This window comes from Muntiacus reevesi, chromosome 15 (genome assembly GCF_963930625.1).
Source record: "Muntiacus reevesi chromosome 15, mMunRee1.1, whole genome shotgun sequence".
Taxonomy (NCBI): Eukaryota; Metazoa; Chordata; class Mammalia; order Artiodactyla; family Cervidae; genus Muntiacus; species Muntiacus reevesi.
Window position 1 is genome coordinate 1654287 of NC_089263.1, and position 24461 is coordinate 1678747.

The window sequence follows — 24461 nt, forward strand, 5'->3', positions numbered from 1 at the left end:
ACAACTTTCAAAGAAAAAAAATGCTCTAAAATTACAGAAGCAAACTCATTTGTAATATCTGTGAATATTCAAAACATATCAAGAGACAAACGCTCCTAAGAATTGTTGCCAGGATGTGTGGACAGGTAGTTGGGCAGAACCGTGAAGCCCATTTTCAGCCACACAGCTTACTGCTCTGCATTTCCTGACTCCTCTCTCTCGAACAGGGCTGAAAATACATGACCATTGTTTAAGTGCGTGTCTCGAATTCCTTCAGACACCTACAGCAGTTAAGCTTTTAACTAAGTTCTACATGCTGAGCATCTGCTATGTTAGGTACATACAAGAGCATCTGCCCAACCACCTCAGAGTAGCAGCTGGGAAGTGTCCTGGGAGTCTTAGGTGTCAGGCTGTTGTATCACTGAAAATATCTTTAAAGTATGTAAGACAATGTTGCCTGGAGCATAACAGGGCCTCAATGTATGGTAGCAATTATTTCTTAAATCAAACATTTAATCTATCTATCAAAACTTCTCTTATCAAAAAACAAATTTTTGAAGTCTTTAGGCTTTAACATGGATCCAAATAATCACTGTAAATTCTTATCTCATTTGTACACAATCAGAGCACGTCTCAGTTGAACTGAAATTTTTTTTAAAAATACATTTCCTTTTACTACATATGAAGAGACCAAGTCACCCACCAAGTTAGGAAACCCACCCAGCATCCTAAAGGTTGATATGAGAAAATGAATATACTGCATGTAATTGGAGAAGGAAATGGCAACCCACTCCAGTGTTCTTGCCTGGAGAATCCCAGGGACAGAGGAGACTGGTGGGCTACAGTTCATGGGGTCGCACAGAGTTGGACACCACTGAAGCGACTTAGCAGCAGCAGCAGCATATAATTACTGTTTTTAAAATTAATCAAATGTTAAGATCTTAACAGACTGAGTCTCAAACTCTCTTCTATAATACAATCACCTAAGGAATCTCTAAAAAAAAATGCAGGTACTTACTTGATCTCAACCTCCAGAGACTGTGATTCAGTACATAAAATGGGGATATAGGGATCTGTATTTCATGTGATATACATACCCCAATTTGAGATACTTTGCCTTAGAAGATTAGGAACACATAATTATTGAAGAAATACACCAAAACTATGAAGATATAGAATAAGTAATAGAAACTGTAAGCACTAAAAATGCTAGTTGCACTCTGCAAATTTAACCATTAGCACTCTTATAGCACACCTAGTGCCTTTCTTTTCTTTATATTCAACAGAGGGCTCACTATAAATCAAAGAGTAAGAAATGCATCTAAAAATAAGAAATGTCAACATGAATCTGTATCCACCTGTCCTGCTATCATTTTCCTTTATCCTTAAAACAGTCCATCTGCCTACTCTCACTTTTTCTCCCTCTACACAGGTGCATATATATTATTAATACGTCTGTCATGTCTTTTATCTCCTCTTCAATAGCCTATTTCCTTCACCTCCTTGTAACCCTAGGACAAACTTAATCTCCAGACTACTTTTTCTATCATTTTTTCATTACAGCCACTGAGCAAGTCTGTTCTCATTTATGCCATGTTTACAGTGTCTTAAATTTATGGGAAAGCTACTTGTTGACAAACTCATTCAGCTTTGTACATTCATAAATTTCTCAACAAAAGACTGTTCCCAGTAACATTCCTGCATCATCTTCCTGCCTTCAGGTTCTCCTCATTCTAGTTCACTCTGCAGTTAAACTAAAATTTTTAAATATTACTTTCTTACAGTACTTCCAACATAATTCCCTCAACTCCATTAACTCTTTACAGTACCATTACCTTCCTTTAACCACCAGAAAGACCATTAGCTCAGATGCTAACATACAAAACTTTTCACATACTGCAAGTTTTCTTATAAAAGTCATCATCAGTCTCTTATATCCTAAATCTTATGACCTCTTAATCCTACTTTTTCTCTGCAGTATTTCACAATGCTAACCATTTCTCACCCCTCCTGGCTTCCATAATGCTGTATCTGTCCGTGTTCTACCTCTGACTGGAACTAAGTCTTCTGCTAGTTCATTTTCCTACTCCCCAACCATAGCCTCTAAGTTTCCATCAACAGTCCTTTTCTTGACATAAAAAGAGGGGCTATTTAATTTAGGTTAAATTAATTTTCTGGACAAGGTCAGCACCTGTTCCTCTATCACCTCTATATACTTAGCATCCCTAACATCTTTTAAGATCCCTCACATCTTTACACCTTTTAAGCCTTGATCTCTTGAGTCATAAGCCTGCTACTCTCAGTTACCAATGGTACACATGCACTTGGGATGTTTCATTAGCATATAAAATCAAACTCAATTATTTAAAAAAAACCTCACTCCATCCTGATGTGCCTACTCTTCCTACTCTTGTTGTCCTGCTAATTACAGATTATAAGAAAAATGGTGTAAAAAAAAAAAAAAGGTGAAAAACAAGAAAAAATGGTGCCATTCTTTATTTCCCCACCTCGTTTTTATTTAGCCCAACCACTGTACAGTTTGATACTAAAGACCATTCAAAGAATGTCTATTACCTAAAACTAATTACAATGTTATATATCAATTATAGCTCAAATTTTAAAATATGTTTGAAGGTCTACAAGTGGATGAAGACATACTGGTAAAGAAACTAGACATGTTCTTACAGATATACAGATATCTGTATAAAGATATACAGATATACAGATACAGATAAAGATATACAGATATACAGATACCTGTATACAGATATACAGACCAGACTTTTGGACTCTGAGAGAAGGTGAGGGTGGGATGATTTGAGAGAATAGCATTGAAACATGTATATTACCAAATGTGAAATAGATCGCCAGTCCAAGTTTGATGCATGAAGTGGGGCACTCAAAGACGATGCACTGGGACAACCCTGAGGGATGGGATGGGGAGGGAGGTGTGAGGGGGGTTCACGATGGGGGACAACACAGGTACACCCACAGCTGATTCATGTCAATGTATGGCAAAAAACCACTATGAATATTGTAAAGTAATTAGCCTCCAGTTAAAATTAATAAATTAATTTAAAAATTAAATTCAAAATTCAGTCTATAAATAAAGTTTTAGTGACCCCTTCCCCAGAATTGGAAACTAGACTTGCTCTTACTCCATGTAATGGGGGAAATGGGCACAAACAATAAAAACCACAATAAAGTAGGTAACTGCAATGCACAGTTAAGTGTTGTGAAAAAGAAACTGCAATATTAAGTACACAAATAGAGTATCCTGACTTAGTCTGGGAAAAAAGTAAAGATGTTCTTTATAAAGTAACATATAAACTGAGCACTGAGGCATGAATAATGTTTATCCCAGACATATTAAGAAAAATCAGGGGAAGTAATGATACCATTACCAGTCCAGTCATCCAAATTAGAAAACTGAGTCATATTCTAAAGAGAAGCCCTTTCTAGTACAACAAACTAATCCACTGCTATCAATTCTATCTCAGAAATTCCCCCACACTCCAACACTTCCCCCAATTATTCTGCTGTTGGTTTTGTTCCAGAGTAGCATTTCAGATGAAACTGTACATGATTTGGAAAAAATCTGCCAGTCCAGCCTCTTCTCTCAGACTAGACCACCCTTTCAGAGAACACACACATAATTCGTTTTTATACTTCCACTGCTGGAAAATGTTCACAAAATATACTTCTCAGGATAAACATCTTACAAAAGAGGAACATCTCCTTTGAGATGACTTGTTTTAGGTCACTTAACTAGTAAATATAAGGTTAAGATCAAATTGTCTGATTCTAAAGACCATGTTTCTTCCTTCCATTATTGATCAGTCACTAAGTCGTGTCCGACTCTTTGTGCCCCACCCACACAAGGCTTCCCTGTCCCTCCTATCTCCTGGAGTTTGCTCAAACTCATGTCCATTGAGTAAGTGATGCCATCCAACCACCTCATCCTCTGTTGCCCCTTGCCCTCAATCTTCCCCAGCATCAGGGTCCTCTCCAATGAGTCAGCTCTTCTCGTCAGGTGGCCAAAATACTGGAGCTTTAGCTTTAGCACCAATGAATATTCAGGGTTGATTTCCTTTAGGATTGACTGTTCTGATGCCTTTGCAGTCCAAGGGGCTCTTAAGAGTCTTCTCCAACACCACAGTTCAAAAGCATCAATTCTTTGGCACTCAGCCTTCTTTATGGTCCAACTCTCACATCTATACATGACTACTTGAAAAACCACAGCTGTGACAAATTTTATTTTCTTGGGCTCTGAAATCACTGTAGATGGTAGCAGCCATGAAATTAAAAGATGCTTGCACACTTCTAATTTATACCAAAATCCTGTAAACTTTTTCTCTGAAATTTCACTTGTATCCTTTTTTTTCCAATACAAACCAACAGTCTCATGTTACAGACCCTCATTACTCCACAGGATTTCCCGTTTTCCTCTATCTTTGACTCTGTTGCTAGAATAATCTTTTTCAAAAACCAAATTTGGCTATATCACTCTCATACTCAAAATCTTCTATGCTTTCCCAATGCCCACAGAATAAATTTCAAACTATCATACGAAGTCCCTGCTACCAGTCCCACCCTTACTGCCTACTGTATGACATCATTACCAGGTACTTGATGATCTAGTCCTATCACTGGATTACTGGCTATCACATACTTCAGTTCAGTTCAGCCGCTCAGTCGCGTCCGACTCTTTGCGACCTCATGGACTGCAGCACGCCAAGCCTCCCAGTCCCTCACCAATTCCCAGAGTTTATTCAAGCTCATGTCCATCGAGTCAGTGATGCCATCAAACCATCTCATCCTCTGTTGTCCCCTTCTCCTCCTGCCTTCAACTTTTCCCATCATCAGGGTCTTCTCAAATGAGTCAGGTCTTCACATCAGGTGGCTAAAGGATCGGAGTTTCAGCTTCAACATCAGTCCTTCCAATGAACATTCAGGACTGATCTCCTTTACGATGGACTGGTTGGATCTCCTTGCAGTCCAAGGGACTCTCAAGAGTCTTCTCCAACACCTTCTTCAAAAGCATCAATTCTTCAGAGCTCAGCTTTCTTTATGGTCCAATTCTCACATCCATACATGACCACTGGAAAAACCACAGCCTTGCCTAGACGGACCTTTATTGGCAAAGTGATGTCTCTGCCTTTTAATATGCTGTCTAGGTTGGTCATAACTTTTCTTCCAAGGAGTAAGCATCTTTTAATTTCATGGCCTCAGTCACCATCTGCAGTGATTTTGGAGCCCAAGAAAATAAAAGTCTCTCACTATTTCCATTGTTTCTCCTTTTATTTGCCATGAAGTGATGGAACCAGATGCCATGATCTGTTTTCTGAATGTTGAGCTTTAAGCCAACTTTTTCACTCTCCTCTTTCACTTTCATCAAGAGGCTCTTTAGTTCTTCTTCACTTTCTGCCATAAGGGTGGTGTCATCTGCATATCTGAGATTACTGATATTTCTCCCGGCAATTTTGATTCCAGCTTGTGCTTCATCCAGCCCAGCGTTTCTCATGATGTACTCTGCATATAAGTTAAATAAGCAGGGTGACAATATACAGCCTTGATGTACTCCTTTTCCTATTTGGAACCAGTCTGTTGTTCCATGCCCAGGTCTAACTGTTGCTTACTAGCCATCTTTATTTCTGACTTCAATGCTTTTGTTTCTCACAACACTTTACCCCAAAATACTTCTCCATCTTTTGCTAACCTTTATCTCTCACCCATCTATTATGCCCTGTTAAAAAAATACTCATTTTAAATACTGTACCACACAATTCTCTAACCTCTTCTGTAAATAATCATTTACTACATAGTCCTAATACTGTATTAATTTCTCTTTTAAGTTTATTATTTTATATATTATAGCTATCTGCATACATTTCTCAGTGCTTCTAATCATAAGCTGGTTGAGGGAAAGGCACATCTCCTTCATGTTTACTTTCATCGTATTGGGGGCTGTTTTCTTGACTCTACACTTCTCCTCTACAAGGGGGAAGAAAAAAAAGAGTAAAGCTCATGGCCTGACAAAGGATTCTGAACTAGTTCCAAACGCAATTCATGGACGAATAAACAAGAGTATCCCTTAATTCCAAACTAACACAAATTTACCCCAAGTCAATTTAACGAAAGTATATTCTGAAGCGCAAAGATGTAAGAATCACCAAGAAAATTTCATTTTCTAAAAGAAACGTCTCTCTTTCCATAGAACTTGTTCTACCAGGGACTAAAGCGTCCAGCTTTACTATTAAATAGTATAATTAAAGTTGATACAACCCCTTCAAAAAAACTTGATAGTTATCTACTAAAACTAAATGTATACATATCCTATAACTTCAAAATTCCACTAGGTACATCAAACAGAAATGAGAACACACGTTCACTAGAAGACATTTAGTGGAAAATTGAGAGTAACAACAGTCTTAGTCACCCTAAACCAAAAATGACTAAAATGTCCATCAGCAGTAGAATGAAAAACAAAATATAGCTGATCCTTGAACTACCCAAGTTTGAACTATGCAGGTCCACTTAGATGTGGATTTTTCTTCAGAAAATACACTAATATAGTAATACTATTTACAGTTGGTTGAAGTCACAGAACTGCCAAGTCTGCAAGGCCCACTGTAAGGTTATACGTGCAGATTTCTGACTATGCAGGGGATGCGCGCCCCTAGCCCATACCTTGCTGGAGGGTCAACTGTATCAAACAGAAATTATAAGCAACCAACGACAACCAACACTGTGGATAAATCGCACAAATACGGTATGTGAAATAAGTCAGATACAACTAAATGTGATTGTTTCTAATTACGTAAAATATAAGAACAGGAAAATCTAATCTATGCTAGTAGAAGTCAGGATACTGGTTATTCTTGGGGAAAGAGAATTAATGACAAAGAGAGAACAAGAGGCTTCAGAGGAACTGATCTTATTCCCTGATCTGAATGCCGGCTACATCTATGTGCTCAGTGTGTAGAAGTTCAACAACCTATGTGCACACTCATATGCTTTTGTATGTGTATCATACTTGAATCAAAAATTTATTTGAAAAAGCACAGTATGGTTACAAGCACTTGATAAATAAATGTAGATGAAACAGAAAGTAAGTCCAGAGAAAGATTCAAAAAGTATCTAACAGTTGCTTCTTATCAAAAACAAGAAAACTGGACAACATACACAAAAAAACATGTTTTCAGACCCTGGGTACCAGGCAGTGTGAGTCTATGATCCATGAGAATAAACAGAATTAAGGTGAACCCTTTGAATGCTTGAATTTCTGCCTAAAGGCAACTTTCTGCTAGAGTCAATGGAGGGAAACCCGGACAGAGGACAGCAGTCTCACTGGGGTGTGAAGCAAGAGGTCAAAGTTGAGTAGGCTGAAATGGGCAGGATATTTAGTAAGACTGAGTGCCAGAGAGGGGAGCTAAGCAGAGAAAAGTCTCCAAAAGCCTGCCACTTGAGGGTTCTTTCAAGTCTGTCATTATATACTAAACTTGGCATGAATAAAGTGAAAGACTCCATGAAGCTGAAGAAAGAGGAGCTGTGAGCCGAAATATTCCTGGTGCTCATACAGGACTGGGAGATCCCTAAATCCTCCCAAGCAGAATGAAGAGAACATGATGACACTGAGAACATTTCATAGACATTTACGAACATTTAGTAGAAAACTAAGAAAGGCCATGATGTTCTAGTAGCTACCAACCCAAAAGTAAAGCCTTCTCTAGATACACTCTAGATACAGAGCCTTGAAGGAATCAAGCTGAGCAAGTTACTTCGCTAGCTGCCCAAACAAAATTTAACATTCGAAAAGACAACAAAATCCAGCCACTCAACAACAGAATATTACAATATTCAGTATCCAGTAGTAAACCACTAAATTTACAAACAGGAAAACAAGACCCATAACCAACAGAAAAACCAGTCAAAAGACCCTGAAGTGAAAAAACTGATGGAATCAGTAGATGTGAACGTTTAAAATAGATATTATAAACATGATCAAGGATTCAAAGGGATATATGAAAATGAAACTTTTAGAAATACAAAATAATGTATGTAAATATATATAAATATAAAATATTTACATAAATATATAAATCATCTCAAATATTGGACACTGCAAGGGGAAAAAACAGTAAAATACAAGACAAAGTAAGTGGAAGCAGAAAGAGACAAAAAAAGAACTAAAAATGTTAATGATCTGAATGTAATTATCAAATAATCTAACATTATACATATAACCAGAGTTCCTGGAAAACAATGTAGAAGGAAGAGAAGTGACTTTAAGAAAATACATGTGAAGAAATAATGACTGACACTTTTCCAAATTTGATGAAAGCATAAGCACACAGACCAAAACAAACCAAACCAAAAAAAACAAATACCCAAAGTCAATAAATCCTAAGCAGGATAAACAGACAAAGAAAATCAGGAATAAAGAGAAAATATCATAAGAGACACCAGACCAGAGGGGGGGAAAAAGACTTTATGAACAGGGGAAGAAACTTAAGTACAACCACAGACTTCTCATCAGAAACAAATGGGGAAAGAAAAATATGTCAATCTAGAGTTATGTATCAAGTGATAAATATCCTTCAAAATATTAAGATAGACACTATATATCGACTAGAATGGCTATGTCAAAAAAACTGAGAGTCCCAAAAAGAATGTAGAGCAACTAGAAACTTGTAATTGTTGTTAAGAGTATAAAACAAAACAACCAATTTGGGGAAGCCAAGACAAGCTATCCTGGCCAATCTCTGTCCAAAGTACAGCTTTATAAGCAAAATAAATAACTGCAGATGTTTGGGGTACACTAAGTTTGGGGTGATCTGTTAGGTACCAACAGATAACCAGAAAAATATACTACCTTTAGTTAAGTGCAATACACTAAATTAATAATAATACATTTCATAAGTTTTAGTTAACTATTATATATGACAAAATTAAGGATGAGATATTCTAACATCTGCAATTTACTGAGTTAGCCAAAAAGTTCATTTGGAGTTTTCTATAAAATTACAGAAAATCCCGTACTTTCTGGCCAAAACAAAACTTTGAAAAGCATCAAAAAAAAAAAAAAAATAATAATAATCAAGTTAACAGATAGATAGATATAAGACATTAAATAAGGTACAACAGACTTAGTGCTCTAGAAATTTTTTATTTTTTCAAGCAGAAGGAAAATAATGTCAGATAGAAATTTGGGTTCATGAAAAAAAATCTACACAAAAGAAATGAAATGAAAACATGAACAAAAAACATCAAAGAATATTGCTCCTGGTTTTTAAACTTATTTATATAACAGCTGACTATTTAAGGAAATAACCAGAAATTCTACTGTGGAACTTATAGCTTACATAAAAGCAAAACAGAAGACTAAAATGGCAAAAAAGGATGAAGAAAGGTGAACAAATTTATAATGTTCTAGAATTCCTGTACTCCAAGAGGTCTTATTTTAAAGGCAGACTGTGATAAACTAAGGTGCATACTGTAAATACTAGTGCAACCAACTGGGGAAAAAAGAGATACAAGCTAATACTGGAGATAAAAGACTTCTAAATAATGCTTAATCCAAAAGAAAGCAGGAAGTGGGGGGGGGGGGGAAGTAGTATAAATAACACAACTAAAAAACAAACAGTAACCTGATACTCTTAAACTCAACCATATTGACAATTAAAATAAATATAAATGGATCAAACACTCAAAAAGCAGAGATTGTAAACAATCAAAAAGGATGCAACTACAAACTATAAAAGACATTATTAAATATAATCGCATGTAAGTTGAAAGTAAAGAAACAGAAACATGTAAACACGAATCATAAGAAAGGAGGGGTAGCTATTATTAACACCAGACAAAGCAGACTTCAGGCCAAGGAACAGTACCAAGAGAAGAGACACATTTCTTAGTGATAAAGAATCAGTCCATCAAGGAGATGTAACAGTCCTAAATGTGAATGCACCTAATAACAGAACTTGAAAATACATGAAACAAAAAGGAACAGAATTGAAAGAAAACATAGCAGGTTCACAATTATAGTTAAACATTTCAACACTACTTTCATCTTAATTAGGGCTTCCCTGATAGCTGTTGGTAAAGAATCTGCCTGCAATGCAGGAGACCCAAGTTCAGTTCCTGGGTTGGGAAGATCCACTGGAGAAGCAATAGGCTACCCACTCCAGTATTCTTGGGCTTTTCTCTTGTGGCTCAGCTGGTAAAGAATCTGCCTGCAATTCAGGAGACCTGGTTTCAATCCCTGGGTTGGGAAGATCCCCTGGGTAAGGGAACGGCTACCCGCGCCAGTATCCTGGCCTGGAGAATTCCATGGACTACAGTCCACGAGGTCACAAAGAGTTGGACACGACTGAGCAACTTCATTTTCACTAATTCAATAAAGTAAGTACCCTGCCCCCAAATCAGTAATGATATAGAACACATGCCTGTCTAAAAAAGAACTTGTAGCCTGAAAAGAAAAAGAATGAAATTAGTTGGATATTCACAAAAAGATATACACATGGCCAATAAATATATGAAAACTTCAATATCATCAATCAGGGAAATGCAAATTAAAATAACAATGACACATCATACCCATTATATGACAATTTCTTTTTAAAAATAACATTAGCAAGGTATTAGCAAAGATGTGAAGAAACTGGAATTCTTGTGGGAAGGTAAAACAGTACAACTGCTATGGAAAATGGTATATTGGTTTTCAAAATAATTAAACACAGAATTACCATATGACGCAGCAATTCCATTCCTAGGTATATAACCAAAAGAAACAAAAGCAGGGACTTGGAAGAGATTTTTACACCCCATGTTTATAGTAGCACTATTCACAATAGCCAAAGGAAGGAAGGAATTCAAGTCTCAATGAATGAATGATTAAACAAAATGTGGTATATAGACACAATGGATATTATTCAGCTTTGAAATAGAAATTCTGATATATGATGTAACATGAGTCAACCTTGAGAACATCATGCTAGCTGGAATAAACCAAAAGCAAAGACGAACATCGTCTATGATTTCATTTACATGAGTACCTACAACAGCCAAATTCAGTCAGAAAGTAGAAGAGAGACTGGAGGTAAGGGAAGAAATTAGCTGGTTACTGTTTAACGGGGACAGAGTTTCAGTTTGGAATGACAAACAAGTTTCAAAAATGGGTTAAGAGTGATGGTCGCCCAATGTGAATGTACTTTATGCCACTGATCTGCACAATTAAAATGGTTAAAATGATAAATTTTATGTTATGCATATTTTATTACAGTTGAAAAGAAACTGCAATGGGATACCACTACACATCCATCAATGTCTGCAATTTGAAAGTATCAAATGTTGACAAGGATGTGCAAGAAATTGAACTCTAGTCTGCTGCTGCTGAGAACGCATAAAGGTATAACCACCTGGACAGGTTCATCAGTTCTCTGTAAATTTAAACATAAAACTAATATGTGCATACGAAGTAGCTTCAGTCATGTCCAACTCTTTGCGATCTTATGGATTGTAGCCTACCAGGCTCCTCTGTCCATACGATTCCCCAGGCAAGAATACCGGAGTGGATTGCCATACCTCCTCCAGGGGATATTCCCAACTCAGCTATCGAACCCACATCTCTTATGTCTCCTGCACTGGCAGGCAGCTTACCACAAGCACCACCTAGGAAGCACATGACCCAGTAATTCCAATTTAAGGCCTTTAAATCTGAGGAATGCAAACATGTTCACATACCAAAAGACACATGTGCAAAGAGGACCTTTATTCACAACAGCCTAAAACTGGAAAATATGCAAATGTTCACTAGATAACTAAATAGTAAATAAATAAATAACTTTCATATAGCCATACTGTATTTAACAAAAAAATCAGTGATAAAATACAAAGTAGAGAAATCTCAATTATCTGTAGTTATGTGGGTATGTGATAGCATACACAGATTTGATGCAATAATTAAAAAGTACTGTTCAACTCCATTCTGTCAGTTGTTCTAGTCAAAACCTCAGTGTCATCTTTTACTTCTCCCTTTATTCTACACTAACATCTGACCGATCACCAAATCCTACAGACTAGAACTTCAGCAGGTATCAGTGATTCAACCTCTTCTCACCAACCTCATCGGCCTCACCCTGTCCAAGCCCCCATCATCACCTCTTACGTGTATTCCTGTAGCAGCCTACCAACTGGCCTCCAGATTCTGCCCTTCTCTTTCGATCTACACTAATCATGGCAGCCAGAGGGATCTTCTGACATAAGTCAGAACTTTCCACTCTGCTCAAAAACTTTCAAGGGCTTCCCATCTCACTCAAAAGTAAAATTCAAACTCCTTATTACGACCAAATGCTATGTGCCCTACATTCCCCTTTCTGACTTGATCTCCATCATTTACTTTTCTAAAGCCACACCGGTCACCTCGCAGTTTCTCAAACAAACCAGGCACTCTCCCACCTCACTGTTTCCTTATGCACTACCCACTGTGTCTGAAATGCTCTTCCCTCAGTTATCCATGGGCTTCCATGGTGGCTCAGACAGTAAAAGCGTCTGTCTGCAATGCTGGAGACCCAGGTTCAATCCCTGGGTCAAGAAGATCCCCTGGAGAAGGAAATGGCAACCCACTCCAGTACTCTTGCCTGGAAAATCCCATGGACAGAGGAGCCTGGTAGGCTACAGTCCACGGGGTCACAAAGAGTCGGACATGACTGAGCGACTTTACTTACAGTTATCCATATAGTTAGCTATCTCATCCCCTTCAGTTCTTTACTCAAGTCACCATCTCACTGATGTTTTCTCTGGTCATAATAAAGTTTGCACTGCCCCCCTGCATTCTCAAATATTTCATCTCCCACTCCCTTTTCTCCTTAAAAGTACAATATATTGCAACTGCATACAAACTGCAACACACAATATATTCTACCTATCTTGTTTTTGCTGTTTATGATCTCTTTCCCTACTAAGCAAAAGTCCATCAAAACAGGAGCTTTGGTGGATTTTGTACACTGCTGTCTCTACTAGCATCTAGAAAAATGCCTGTAACACAAGAGGTGCTTAAAAACTATTTGCTAAATGAATGAGTAGAGATGCATATGTGACCACTCACATGGAAAAGATTTCTATGATAAATTGCTAAGGTGGGGCGGGGGGGAACCAAGTTGTACAGAAAACAAATACACAAGCAATGAACAATTTGAAAATAAAATTTTAGAACTTTCATTAGTAGTTCAATATCAAAAAGAATGAATCTTAGAAATATAAACAAAATACATTTCTTTCTGAACAGAAGTGTTAAACGTGTACAACGAAAATTACAAAACAAAAAAATTAAAGACCTAAAAAATAAAATGATAATAAATTAAAATAATTAAATTAAAATAAATAAATAATTAAAGACATTCCATGTTCATGAATTGAAAAATATTAATGCAAGAAAACTCCTTAAAGAGATCAAGAGATTCAACACAAATTTTATCAAAATCCTGGTTCCTGTTTTAGCAGAAATTGACAAGCTAACTCTAAAATTCACACAGAAATTCAGAGAATACAGACAGCTAAGAGAGTAGCCAAGTTTGAATATTCACATTTTTCAAGTTTAAAATTTACTACAAATCTACAGCAATCAAGAATGTGTGTGAATGGCTGAAGAACAGATATAATGGATGGAAGAGAATTCAGAGTCTAGAAATACAATCTTACATTTATGGCCAACTGATTTTCAACAAGGGTGCCAAGATGATTCAGTGGGAAGGAACAGGTTTTTCAACAAATGGTTTTGGGACAATAGGATATCTACATGGAAAAAAAGAAAGTTGGACCCTTACTTCATATAACATCATACACAAAAATTAACTCAAAACAGATGACAAACAAAAATGTAAGAGCTAAGACTACAAAAAATACAAAACTCTCAGAAGCAAACAGTTATAAATCTGCACGGCCTTGGTTAGGCAATGGTTTCTTAAGTAACACCAAAAGAAAATAGTAAACTGGACTTAACTTGTATGCCTCAGAGGAAAAAAGAAACTGAAAAAACAACTTTGGGGGGGGGGAATACTTAGAAATCACCTATCTGATAAGGGATGTGCACCTAGAACAATAAAAAGAAAAAGGACCCAATTTTAAAATAGCAAAGGATCTAAATAGATCTCCAAAGATGGATAATCAGTACAAATGTTAGTCATCTGTGCATGCACATGTGCTAAGTCGCTTCAGTCATGTCCAACTCTGTGACCCCATGGATCGTAGCCCACCAGGCTCCTCTGACATGGGATTCTCCAGACAAGAATACTGGCGTGGGTTGCCATGCCCCCTCCAGGCAGCATTCCAGTCCAGGGACTGAACCTGTGTCTCGTACGTCTCTGGCATTGGCAGGTGGAGTCTTTACTACTAGTGTCACTTGGTAGGCCCTGTTAGTCATGTAGCAAATGCAAATCAAAACCACAGACACCTTCACATCCACGAGACAACTGGTTTGGCAGGGTAAGTAATTAGAAATGAACTCTCATGCATTACTAATGCAACTGTAAAACAGTGCAGCCACTTTGGAAGAGTTTGGCAGTTCCCTGAAATGTTAAACACAGTTAAGACCAAAGAGTTTCACTCGTAGTTATGTACTCAAGAGAATGAATATGTATGTCCACATAAAAGCTTCTATGTGAATATTCGTAACATGATTCATAATAAACAAAAAATGGAAACAATCCAAAATTATCAACTGATGACTGAATAAACAGTATGTGTATACTCATACAATGCAGTATTAATGAACCTTCAAAATATTTAAGTAAAGGAAGCCATACACAAACACACCCATACAATTCCATTTATATGAAGTATCCAGAACAGGGAACCCACAAAGACAGACAATTCGTGGTTGCCAGGGGCTGAAGGAAAGAATGGCAAATGACAGGAATGAAGGAAAAGAATGGCGAATAACAGGTATAGGGTTTCTCTTGGGACAATTAAAATGTTTTAAAATTTATAGATAACGGTGATGGTTGCCAACTGAATATTCTAAAACCCACTATAAAGGGTAGATTTATGGCACATGAATTATCTCAAAAGTTGGAAATTACATAAGGTATATGCAATGACTTTTATAAACCACTACAAATACCTGTACTTACAATTAATTTGTTTGGTATTCACCAGGTGTTGTGATGCTTTTCTACACTTAAATTTAACAACTGCTAAGTTTTGGAATTGGCTAATAAGAAAGGAAGAGGAAACTCACTTTTTTATACTTTAAAAAATACATTATTACTTTTTGTATTTCCTTATTCTCAAAAATAATTCTATACACCAATATTTGAGGGGATGCGCAACCAACCATGAAATATTAAGGAGCTCTCTGGAAATGTTAAAGTGCTAGAATTTCTGATTTTATGATTTACAGGAATAACCTATTTAGAATTGAGGCCATGCTGGCAAATCAAGTTTTATACAGTGACATTTATATATACAGGAGTAGAATTTCAGATCAAAATCACATAATTGGAAGAGAACTGAACTCTCTAATGTGACCCCTGACCCTCCCCCCCTCTGGGTTCTGTGAACACTTCCAAAAGTAAAGAAACTATGCTTATTTACCTACCTGAAAAACTATATAAGGTGAACAAAACTCATGATCTGCCAACATTAAAATGCCATTTCACCAATGTTTATCTAAGTGTTTATTATTACGTGACTTATTAGCAGTGAGAGAATCTTATCTCAGTGTAGATCTCAAATGTCATTTATAGAGACCCTTTAGAAATTCAAAATTACCAAAATTATTTCAATTTCCTAGCTTTTAATCATAAATCACTTATTCCAGTCAAAAATTCCATGATCTGAAAACAGAAGCAAATGTGCCACACACACAGTACAAATGACTTAGTATTTTGAAATTTTCATCTGCACAACAGTTAAACTGAGTTCAATCTTACGTAGAACTTAATCTAAAATAAAACCGAAAATCACATTAGTATTCAGCACAGATAAAAAATATTCATAATGCGATATACTAAAAGAACTAAAGGTAGGTGGACTTTCCCTGAAATTATCATGAACACATATTTTCAGTTTATTACATTTCACCTATCAAATGTAGCAGCTAAACTCCTAAAATCTGAATTAAGAATAACAATAGACCATTAGCTTCTAATTTAACTTCAAAATGCTTTAAAATTTCACAAAATATAATTTTAAGTGAACTAGACTGTATTTATTAAAAGACAGAAAATTGTATTTCTAAAGACCATCTCTACTTGAAGGACATAAGATTAAACATCGAGCACATCTGTCGATTAATGTAGGGTAAAATACTCGACTGTAGCCTAATTAAATTTTCTTTTGAGCAGTTATCGTAATATTTCTCTAATTGGAGGGGAAAAAATGCAATTCTGATCAGTTAGTATACGAACATACATTCGTCCAACACTCACAAATGCGTGAATTTGCAATAAAAAAAAATTGATTTTTCTCATTGAATCTTCAATTCAAAAGTAATTATTTAGTATCAGATGAGATAAGTACTTACTGACGAAAAGCAGAATTCAATAACCATACCATACAAGAAAGTCCTACACTAGTAAATACAACAAGATTCTCAAGGAAGGTTGCCCTGAGTAATATTTAAGCTGAGCCCAAAAGGATGAATAAAAATTGCTAGATAACTGTATACTCAGTTCAGTTCATTCAGTCGCTCAGTCATGTCCAACTCTTTGCAACACCATGGACTGCAACATGCCAGGCTTCCCTGTCCATCACCAACTCTCAGAGCTTGTTCAAACTCATGTCCATTGAGTCACTGATGCCATCCAACCATCTCATCCTCTATCGTCCCTTTCTCCTCCTACCTTCAATCTTTCCCAGCATCAGGATCTTTGCCAATGAGTCTATTCTTCGCATCAGGTGGACAAAGTATTGAAGCTCCAATATCAGCATCAGTCTTTCCAATGAATATTCAGGACTGGTTTCCTACAGGATGGGCTGGTTTGATCTCCTTGCTGCGCAAGGGACTCTCAAGAGCCTTCTCCAACACCACAGTTCAAAAGCATCAATTTTCAGTGCTCAGGTATCTTCACAATCCAACTCTCATATCCACACAGGACTACTGGAAAAACCATAGCTTATGAACCTTTGTCGGTAAAGTAACGTCTGCTTTTTAATATGCTGTCTAGGTTGGTCATAGCTTTTCTTCCAAGGAGCAAGCATCTTTTAATTTTATGTCTGCAGTCACCATCTGTAGTGATTCTAGAGCCCGAGAAAATAGTCTGTCACTGTTTCCCTTCTTTCCCTATCTATGAGTCATGAAGTGATGGGACCAGATGCCATGATCTTCATTTCTTGAATGCTGAGTTTTAAACCAGCTTTTTCACTCTACTCTTCTTTCATCAAGAGGCTCTTTAGTTTTTCTTCACTTTCTGCCATAAGGGTGGTGTCATCTGCATATCTGAGTTTATTAATATTTCTCCCTGCAATCTTGATTCCAGCTTGTGCTTCATCCACCCCAGCATTCCACATGATGTACTCTGCATATAAGTTAAATAAGCAGGGTGATAATATACAACCTTGACGTACTTCTTTCCCAATTTTAAACCAGTCTGTTGTTCCATGTCCAGTTCTAACTGCTGCTTCTTGACTTGCATACAGGTTTCTCAGGAAGCAGGTAAGATGGTGAGGTATTCCCATCTCTTGAAGAATTTTCCAGTTTGCTGTGATCCACAGAGTCAAAGGCTTTACCACAGTAAATGAAGCAGAAGTGGATGTTTTTCTGGAACTCTCTTGCTTTTTCAATGATCTAACTGATATTAGCAATTGGATACCTGGTTCCTCTGCCTTTTCTAAATCCAGCTTGAACATCTGGAAGTTCTCAGTTCATGTATTGTTGAAGCCTGGCTTGGAGAATTTTGAGCATTACTTTGCTATCATGTGAGATGAGTGCAATTGTGCAGTAGTTTGAACATCTTTTGGCATTGCCTTTCTTTGGGATTAGAATGAAAACTGACCTTTTCCAGTTTTGTGGCCACTGCTGAGTTTTCTAAATTTGCTGGCATATTGAGTACAGAGCTTTCACAGCATCATCTTTGAGGATTCCATCACCTCCACTACCTTTGTTCGTAGTGATGCTTCCTAAGGCCAACTTGACTTTGCATTCCAGGATGTCTGCCTCTAGGTGAGAGATCAGACCACTGTGATTATCTGGGTCATGAAGATCTTTTTTGTACAGTTCTTCTGTGTATTCTTAGTGCTGTCTCTTCTTAGTATCTTCTGCTTCTGTTAGATCCCTAGCATTTCTGTCCTTTATTGTGCCCATCTTTGCCTGAAATATTCTCTTGGTATCTGTAATTTTCTTGAAGAGATCTCTAGTCCTTCCCATTCTATTGTTTTCATCTATTTCTTTTCACTGATCACTGAGGAAGGCTTTCTTATCTCTCCTTGCATTCTGTGGAAAATCTGCATTCAGATGGGTATATCTTTCTTTTTCTCCTTTGCTTTTCCCTTCTCTTTTCTCAGCTATTTGTAAGGCCTCCTCAAACAACCATTTTCCCTTTTTAGCATTTCTTCTTCTTGGGAATGTTTTTGCTCACCACCTCCTGTACAATTCACCAACCTTCGTCCACAGTTCTTCAGACACTCTATCTATCAGATCTAATACCTTGAATCTCTTTTGTCAATTCTACTGTATAATTGTAAAGGATCTGATTTAGGTCATACCTGAATGGTCTAGTGGTCTTCCCTACTTTCTTCAATTGAAACCTGAATTTTGCAATAAGGAGTTCATGATCTGAGCCACAGTCAGCTCCTCGTCTTGTTTTGGTGACTGTATAGAGCTTCTCCATCTTCGGCTGCAAAGAATATAATCAATATAATTTCAGTATTGTCCATCTGGTGATATCCATGTGGAGAGCCTTCTCTTGTGTTGTTTGAAGACAGTGTCTGCTGTGACCAATGCGTTCTCTTGGCAAAACTGTTAGCCTTTGCCCTGCTTCATTTTGTACTCCAACGCCAAGCTTGCTTGTTACTCCAGGTATCTTTTGACTTCTTACTTTTGCATTCCAGTTAGTTCTAGAAGGTCTTGTAGGTTTTCATAGAACCATTCAACTTCAGCTTCTTTGGCATTAGTGGTTGGGGCATAGACTTGGATTACTATGAAACTGAATGATTTGCCCTGGAAATGAACAGAGATCATTCTGTCGTTTTTGAGATTGCACCCAAGTACTGCATTTCTGACTCTTTTTGTTGACCATGAGAGCTACTCTACTTCTCCTAAGGGATTCTTGCCCACAGTCTAAGCAGACTGAAATGCAGTGGGCAAAAGTTTTGCAACAAGGAGGTTGGATAGCTCAAAAAACTGAATACAGGTTAGTACTGTTAGATGGTTCTAAGAAAGGAGAATGTGAGTCAAATCCGAGGAAGCAGAGAGAATACAGATCTCACTGGGACACTGTAGATCAAGTAAGGGTTCCCATTTTATTCTAAAAGCAACAGAAAGTCACAAAATAATTTTAATTTTAAACAGTAACAAAATAAGACTTGTATTTTTAAAAGATCACTGGAGAAAGAATCAGTTGCTTACAATAATTTAAAAGAGTTACAAACTATTAGTAGTGATGGAAGGTCCCCCAAGTTAATGGCTACAAAATCAACACCACCAATGATCAAATGTAATAGAAAAAAAAAAAATCCTAAATATGCATAGACCAAATATCTACGAATAAATTCAATAAAGTGTGAAAGGAATTTATGAAAACTGTAAAATTCACAAGAACAAATAAATGGCAATGTACACTATGACAATTCTCAAGTTAATATTCAATGCAGTTCCTCAAAGAAACTTGATACACTGGTTTTAAATTATTATGGAATATTTTATTCCATATATATTATGGAATATATATGGAATTATATATGAAATACATAATTCCATATATGTTATGGATTATGGAAGAATGAAAGTCTAAGAAAAATAGACAGCTCTGAAAATAAAAAGAGTAAATTCTGACTCACAGATTTCAAAGCTTAATATAGTTATTTGAAATAAAGTAATGCAGTAACAGTGCTTAAAGAAAATAAAGAAATTAAAACCAAACCCAAACATTTGTTAGCTGATGCAGGTGATACTAAAGAAAATTAATGAGAAAAGAATCCAGTGCTTAATGCTGATACTAGTTTTTCATACAAAAAAAACCTGATTGCTAACTCCCTCCCAGACTGACCTAAATGCAAAAAGATAAATAACAAAAACCTCTCAGTGATTAGCAGACAGTATTAAAATTAAAATTTTAAATTAAATTTAAAAATTAAAATTCAATAAAAACAGAAATCATAAAAAGACTCGAGCTTCAATTCAAAAACTGAGATATTATACCCCAGAAGAGAATATCATAATGGATATTAAGTACCATTTTCTATGTTATTATTATTCTAATGACTAACCTTAACTTTCCTGGCTGCATTATAAACTAAGAATGCTGGATGAGACGATCTCCAAGATCTTTATAATATAAATGCTGTATAACATTATCTTTTTTCCTTTTAAAACATTAACTCATGAAACATTTAAAAGAGTAATAAAATTTATATCCATATATCTAGCACACAGAATTAATAAATCAGGCAAATGAAAATTAAAATGAGATATCATTTCACACCCATCAAATCTGCAAAAATGTTAAAATCTGACAATTTCAAGTACAGGCTAGGACACTAGAAAAAGAAATGTTCATATACTGCTGATAAGCATATGCTGACATTTTAGAGAAGAATTTAGCAATATCTAGTAAAGATATTCACAATGTACTTCCCAGCAGTTTCATTTCCACAAATCTTTCTATAAAGAAATACATGCACAAAGAAATGTGTACAAATGATCACTGCAGCATTGCAGCAGAAAAGGAAACAACTCAAAATATCCATTAACAGTGAGACACACATATTTGATATATTGTACAATGGAGTACCATACAGCAGTTAAACTAAATAAACTACAGCTACATGTATCAACATACATATGCCAAAAAAAAGTAAAAAAAAAACAACAACTGAAAGATACACACAATACCACTTTGCAAAAATTTTAAAACACAAAATCCAACACCACATATATTATTCACAGATACAAGTACATAAATACAGTAAAAGTATAAACAAGGGTATGAAATTCAAGAACCCTGGAATCATTATTACCTTGGGTAAAGAGAGAATGGAATAGGACTTGGGCATGAGGTAGCTACAAGTGAATATGTAAGAGTGCATTTGTTTCTCAAAGGATCAAGACTTGCATAATTTATAGTTCTGAGTGGTGAGTAAATGAGTATTTCCTATATTATTTACTCTGTGTTTTAAATGTTTTTAATTAAAATATACACATATATTTTAAAAAGAAGAAAGTGAACATATAATATCCAAGCTGAAAATTACCTTGGAGATCACCTAATCCAACCTGTTTCCTTTATAAAAAAGAACGAAGGAAAGATGTCAGAATAAGAACACAAAATAAATACTACTGTAAATTACTGCCATTTTAAACACAGTAGGTAGGTAAACAAGCACATACAGGAATTAGATCTTAATTGTTTGAAAGAAAACCTTAGTAGGCTGAAGAGTGATCAGCTCTAATTTCTCAAAATCTGGTGCACGCGCACACACACACCCTCCTAGAAATGCCTTGTCAATTCAGGGTAAGCACAGGCAGTGAAGTGGTTCTCTGGCCCAAGCCCAGGCTGATCTCTAGCTCATCTTTACTTAAAATTATTTAAAAGTTCTGAAGCCTAGAGTTCATTAGTCCCAAGAGCTATCTAAAAGTAGTTCTGAACTAACTATAAAGTAGTTCATTTATCCAATACTTACAAATATCTAAAAGATTACATGAAGAAAAAAGAGAGCAAGTATTTACTGTTCATGTCGAATTTTCAATCCATAAGTAAATAAATCATTTAATTTCAGCTGAGATAAGTGACCTACCTATTTTCCAACTGAAAGCCACCTATTTTTAAATTCACCCCTCCCTACCTTTGATCTACCCAAAAGATCAAAGAAGAATTTTGAGAGGGAGGAAGTAGATTGACTCTTCACTGAGTTAAATGAAACCCTAAGGTTTTGCTTTTTCATTTTGAAGGTAATTTGAAATATACTACACTGGGTAATAATTAAAGAAATAAAAGAAATCTAGTTTTATGTACATAGAAGTCTAACATCAGTTCAGCTTTTCTATTACACTTAAGTGTTCTCAATTTCAACATTGTATCAACTTTTAAGAAGCAGTTCCATTTTACCAAGCACAATATAACCCTATGTTAGCTACCAATTTTATCCATTTAATTTTCTATTTTCCTTTTCTATCCTTTAAACATGTTTAATATGTCCTAGTCCATTTAGGCTGCTTATGTAACAAAATACCATAGACTGGGTGGTGTATAAACAACAGAAATTTATTTCTCACAGTTCTGGAGCCAGGAAGTCCAAATTAAAGCACCAACAGATTTGATATCTGGCGAGAATCAGCTTCCTGCTTCATAGATGATGGTCTTCTGGCTATAGCCTCACATGACAGAAAAAGCGAAGGAGCTCTTTTGAGTTTTTCAAAGGGCACTAATTCCATTAGAAGGGCTCCATTCTGAAAACCTTATCACCTCCCGAAGGCCCCCACCACCTAATGCCATCACAATGGCAGCAGGGTGAGCAGGCTAGGCGGGGTGTTAGGATTTCAATATATGAATCAGGGGTAGGGGGCAGTACAGAAACTCTCTCATAGCCACAGCAAAATGTATAAAAAATTGAATATGAATGAGGCAGCTTCACTAATTAGGAAAGTCTCTCATTTCTAAAGAGCTCTACATTTGGATTATCTTTAACAGCATAGTTTTCCATCACCAACACAGAATACAACTTACCTCAGAAAACTAGGAAAGAAAAATTTTATCTAATTATCCTTTGTGTGAAATAGGGTTTATCAATCAGTATACATGTCAAATACAACAGCTGCTCAAAAATTTTGTTTCTAATTCTGAAAACAAAAACTTTACTTATTAGCAAAGGTAAATATTTAGTATCCTTATTCATGGCACACCTTAAGGTTATCAATATTGACAAATACACACAAGGCAAAATAACCAGAATTTCTGAGAAAAAATACTAAGGTAATAAGCTGGAAATTAACCTGTATTTCTCCCTGTGACCTACTGCTGAGCGTCTCATCCTTTCCCTTCCAAAGAACAGAATTATGCTTTACATGTAAAAGATAAGAAAGTATTTTTTGGAAAGTATGAAGAAATTCCTGTAGTGGTATCTACAGTGCTAGAGCAATCATCTGAGAAGAATATAAAGAACATCACTTTTACAAAGGGTGCTGGAGAGTACAAAGAAGTGACAAAATGTGACACTTGTCCATACAGAGTGGTACACACATCATCATCATATTATTCTCTGTACTGTCTGTATGTTTAATCTGGAAGGAAAATTCAGGATATACTCTGCATCACAAGGACTATAAAAATAAATGAGTTAGCATATTGGCTATATTTCACAAGGGCAATTTTTTTTTAACTGAGGGATAATTGCTTTACAGTATTGCATTGGTTTCTATCAAACATCAACATGAATCAGCCATAGGTTGACCCATGCCCCTCCCACTTAAATATCTGTTTTAGAAAAGGTTAAAAACTCATCTTCCTGGGATAAATACATGCACCTCCCCACTCCAGCCCTGTAGGTTGTTACAGAGCCCCACTGGAGTTCCCTGAGTCACACAGAGAATTCCCACTGGCTGTGTACCTACGGTAATAATGTTTCCACCTTACTCTCCCCACCACACCACCCACCCTCTCCTTGCCCCCCACCCACAAGCCACATCAGTAAGTCTGTTCTCAACGTCTGTGTCTCCATTGCTGCTCTGCAAATAGGGTCATCAGTACCATCTTTCTAGATTCCAAATACATGCATTAGTATACAATAATTGTTTTTCTCTTTCTGACTTACTTCACTCTGTCTAACAGGCCCTAGGTTCATCCAACGCATTAGGGCTCACTCAAATGTGTGCCTTTTTATGGCTGAGTAATATTCCATTGTACATATACACCACAGCTTCTTTATCCATCTGTTGATGGCCATCTAGGTTGCTTCCACATCCTAGCTACTGTAAATAGGGCTGCAATGAATACTGGGTCACGTGTGTCTTTTTTCAATTCTAGTTTTCTCAGGGTATATGCCTAGTAGTGGGATTGCTGGGTCATATGGTTTTATTCCTAGTTTTTTAAGGAATCTCCACACTGTTCCCCATAGTGGCTGTATCAATTTGCATTCCCATGAACAGTGCAAGAGTGTTCTCCACACCCACTGCAGCATTTACTGTTTGTAGATTTTTTGATGATAGCCATTCTGACAGGTCATAAGGGCAATTCTAAGAGTACCTTCTCATGTTCAAGAGGAAGGCTGCTGTCCATGTGCCACAACTACTGAGCCTGCACTCTCCAGAGCCCACACACCGTAACTAG

At 36.5% G+C, this 24461-nt stretch overlaps 1 protein-coding gene across 1 annotated transcript in view; it reads right to left on the reverse strand.

Annotated features, from left to right (window-relative positions):
- Positions 1–24461, reverse strand: part of UBE3A (ubiquitin protein ligase E3A) — a 93011-nt gene that overhangs the window by 62761 nt on the left and 5789 nt on the right. The gene's annotated exons all lie outside the window — the stretch shown is intronic.